The 4,309-nt window shown below is 39.9% G+C and overlaps 1 non-coding gene across 1 annotated transcript; it reads left to right on the top strand.

Moving 5' to 3' along the window:
• The first annotated feature begins 3,634 nt into the window (after positions 1-3,634).
• Positions 3,635-3,788, top strand: LOC149230603 (5.8S ribosomal RNA). The gene has a single exon (XR_016248511.1). It is a non-coding gene; the product is annotated as a 5.8S ribosomal RNA (ribosomal RNA).
• The last annotated feature ends 521 nt before the right edge of the window (positions 3,789-4,309 follow it).

Raw genomic sequence — 4,309 nt, 5'->3', positions numbered from 1 at the left:
TTGACTTCACTGAAATTTTCTCACCTGTTGTTAAAATGTCATCCATTAGAGTCATTCTTGGTCTAGTTGCTACTTTAGACCTAGAATGTGAATAGTTAGATGTCAAAACTGCTTTCCTTCATGGTGAATTGCAGGAAGAAATTTATATGGAGCAGCCAAAAGGCTTCATAGAAAAAGGCAAAGAAGGCCTTGTTTGTAGGTTGAAGAAGAGTCTCTATGGGTTGAAACAGGCACCTTGACAATGGTACAAAAAAATTGATTCATTCATTTTGGAACATGGTTTTCAGAGGTTGGAAGCTGACCATTGTGTCTATATCAAGAGATATGATCAAGGAAAGTATATCATATTATTGTTATATGTGGATGACATTTTGATTGTTGGGCATGATAAGAATAAGATCAATAGGTTGAAGAAAGATTTGGGTAGCAAATTTGCAATGAAGGATTTGGGACCAGCACAACAAATATTGGTCATGTGGATTATGCGTGACAGGAAAAACAAAAGGTTGTGGTTGTCACAAGAAAAATATATCAAGAAGGTGCTTGACAGGTTTAATATGAAGGATTCCAAGCCAGTTGGTACACCCCCTGCAACCCACTTCAAGCTGAGTACTGAATTATGTCCTAGTGATGACAAGGAGAAAGAAGAGATGAGCAAGATTCCTTATGCTTCAGCAGTTGGCAGCTTAATGTATGCCATGGTATGCACACAACCAGACATTGCATATTCAGTGGGAGTAGTGAGTAGGTTCCTTGCCAATCCAAGCAAACAACATTGGCAAGCAGTAAAATAGATTTTGAGGTATCTCACGGGTACTAGTCATTATTGTTTATGTTTTGGTCATGATGAGACTATGCTTGAAGGATTTACAGATGCGGATATGGCTAGAGATATGGATACCAGAAAGTCCACTATAGGTTATTTGTATACATTTGCAGGTGCATCAATATCTTGGTTGTCAAGGCTACAAAGAATAGTAACCCTCTCTACAACAGAAGCAGAGTACATAGGTGCAATAGAAGCTTGTAAAGATATGTTGTGGATGCAGCGATTCCTAGGAGAGATAGGAATAAAGTAGGAAAAGTATGTGTTATATTGTGATAGTCAGAGTGCCATCCACTTGGCGAAAAACCCAGCATTTCATTCAAAAACCAAGCAAATTGACTTAAGGTACCATTGGATCCGGCATGTGTTGGAGGAAGAACATTTATCCTTGGAAAAGATCCATACAGATAGGAACCCTGCTGATATGCTCACTAAGATTCTACCACAAAATAAACATGAGTTATGTGGAGGCATGGTAGGACTCGATGTGACTTGATGACTCTCATTTGGCTTCAGTGGGAGAATGTTAAGTGTGAAGCCAAATTCATGCAGGATTCTAGATCCTTCTTCTGCCTCTATAAATTTGTAATTTCTCTAGCCAAATAAAGCAAGCAAGCCAAGGCCCAAGCCTGTTATGTAATGCAAAGTGATTTCTATTCTCTAGTGATTATTTCGTTGTTTCTGACTAAGTAATCTTGTTGTTTCTCCATTTGTCTATCTCTGTGAATTATTATCTGCTATTGCTGTCTAAGTCTATGAGTATAAATCCGTTGTGTGTTATGTATGCTCTGGTCTAACATGACCTTAGTAACCCTGCTAAATTGATTGGTAACAAGTGGGATTAATCTTGTGCATCCTTGCATAGCTTCATTATGAATTTATTCAAGTTCCTCCGCTAGTATCCAGTACTTTTCTCCTAGTTGATAAGAAAATTGTACAAACTTAGTCTCATCCTTTCTATTTACCTCCATCTCACTGGTAAATCCAGGCTATATTTTTTCTGAAATTTTAGTTTATTTCTTCTTTATTGATCATCTGCTTTATTTCCTATACTTGAGGGCTACCAGACCCCTGGCTTCTATTGAGGACTATCCAGCAAATCGGACTCATCTCTCTAGTTTTTTCACAGGGTTTTTGGTCCGCTCACTTATACTCTGCCACAATAGACCACTGCCTCCAGGAGATATAGAAGCAAGTTTGAATTAGGAAATAAATCCAACTTTTAGTATATTGGAATTTATGGAGCAGAAATAGCTAGCTGGAAGATGAAAAAAATATGTTGATGCAAATAACTATAGAATTGGCCTCTCACATCACATACCAAATGCAGGCTTCCAAAGGCTCCCTAGTTTTTGCTGAAGAAGGCACATTCAAGGCCAATTCCATGATGAACATGAACAACCAAACTAGGAGCAACTCAAAGGAGAACAATTATGGCTAAACCTGGACTTACATTATAATCCTAATCTTCTCTATATGTTTTGTAGGGTAGTTTTTCTTTAAGGCTCCTTTGTGAAGCTTTATACTAGTAGTTTTCACAAAAAATGAATGCTTACTAGCTAGCTTTTTGTGTAAAAAAGGCAGAACATCACTGTGATATGTTGTATAAAAACATTATCCAATTTTGTACGTATTTGCCACTTTTACATGCAGCCTTCTATTAATTCAAAATGCAACGGTCCTATATATATATATATATATATATATATATATATATATATATATAAGTTGAGGGCATTGCTTTGGGGTTAATTTTCACGTGAAATTTTGGCTATATTTCAAAAGCATAGGAGCGTGTCTTGAAGATTAACACTTTTCTATACAATCAAATATTTGTTACCTTCCCAAAGAACGTTGATGACCATAAGAAAAAGCATAACAGATTCAACCAGGAAAAACCTGTTAAAAAGGGCATTATAGCCGGAAAATGTAGTGATCACAATCATAATGATCGTGCTTCTGGATTTAATATTGTTGAATTTTATGCAACCTATAGATTCCTTGGTGCAATAAAAAATATTAATACTCTTTAGTACCATCAGTTATGCACAAAGATTATTTTTATGATTTTCGAAAATTTTCAAAGGAACACTTTTTTGTGGCCTCCATTGCATTTGAAACAATTGTTAGGTTCAATTTTTGTCTGAGAGATGCACTTAGCAAAGCATATTGTTGTCTAAGAGATGCACTTAGCAAAGCATATTGGTAATTCCGTGACAAAAAGAATTATGAGGACGTATATGAAGGTTTATACACTTTAGCATGTAAGATGTATACAACTAAAACAAAGAAAAGGTGGGATTGTTGTGGATTGGTGTTCAGGAAGGATGAAACACAGTGCAAACTCTTGGGGTGACCACCTTAGTCCTTCTCGATCGTCGTCCCCAGGGCTTGGGAGGGTTGTGCTTTGTTTGACCCTTCCCTTGTGAGATGGCAGCCGCGTTTGATCTCTATTTCTTTCACCTTGTTTTATTCCCTTCTTCCTTTCGGTTCCTAGCTTTATGGAGAAAAGGGAGAATTGTTGTGGACTGGTGTTCGGGAAGGACTAAAAGCAGTGCGAGCTCCCGAGGTGGCCACCCTAGTCGTTCTCGATTGTTGTTCCATGCATTTACCCCCTTTTTGCGAGGTCGTGGGGCTCGGGAAGATTGTTCTCTGTTTGAGCCTCCTCCTGTGAGGGGGTAGACACCTTTGTTTCTCTTTCTTTCATGTGTTTTTCTTCCTTTCCTCCTTTTGGCCCTTAGCCTTACATTTGTCGTGGGGGTGCCCCTATTCATTGTTGTGGTGGATTTTTCGGTAATACATGGAAATGACTCTCGGCAACGGATATCTCGACTCTTGTTACGATGAAGAACGTAGCGAAATGCGATACTTAGTGTGAATTGCATAATCTCATGAATAATCGAGTTTTTTAACGCAATTTGCGACCGAGGCCTCGGTCGAGGGCACATCTGTCTAGGCGTCACATCCCATTCAAACGCACTCCCTACAATATGTTAGGGAGTAGTGGAGCTGGTCGTCTGTGCCTAATGCGGTGCGGTTGGCTGAAATACCTCAAGCGATGTTTTGTAGCATGCGTCGGCGAGTGGTGATCTTGTCCCCTTGGATGGGCAGTCGGCATTAGTTGATGCGAGCTCTTTGTGGCATTGCTCGAACTTGCTTTGCTCTCTCTTGCCCTCCCATCGGGTAGGGTGGATTTAGCTCCAACTTGCAACCTCGGCTCAAGCAAGAACACCCGCTGAGTTTAAGCATATAATTAAGCAGAGGAAAAGAAACTTACAAGGATTCCCCTAGTATTGGCGAGCGAACCAGGAAGAGCCCAACAAAGAAAATAGGGCGGCAACGTTTCCTGAATTGTAGTTTATAGAAGCGTCCTCAGTAGCGGACTTGGGCCAAGTCCCTTGGAAGGGGGTGCCTGAGAGGGTGACAGCCTCATTGGGCCGGGACCTTGCCGCATCACGAGGCGTTGTCAGCGAGTCAGGTTGT

Source organism: Pinus tabuliformis, chromosome J (assembly GCF_031772625.1).
Source record: "Pinus tabuliformis cultivar Carrire ecotype Pingquan chromosome J, CPIR1, whole genome shotgun sequence".
NCBI classification, from domain to species: Eukaryota; Viridiplantae; Streptophyta; class Pinopsida; order Pinales; family Pinaceae; genus Pinus; species Pinus tabuliformis.
The sequence above is the reverse complement of the archived record's forward strand: the minus strand, read 5'-3'. Positions and strand labels throughout refer to the sequence as shown.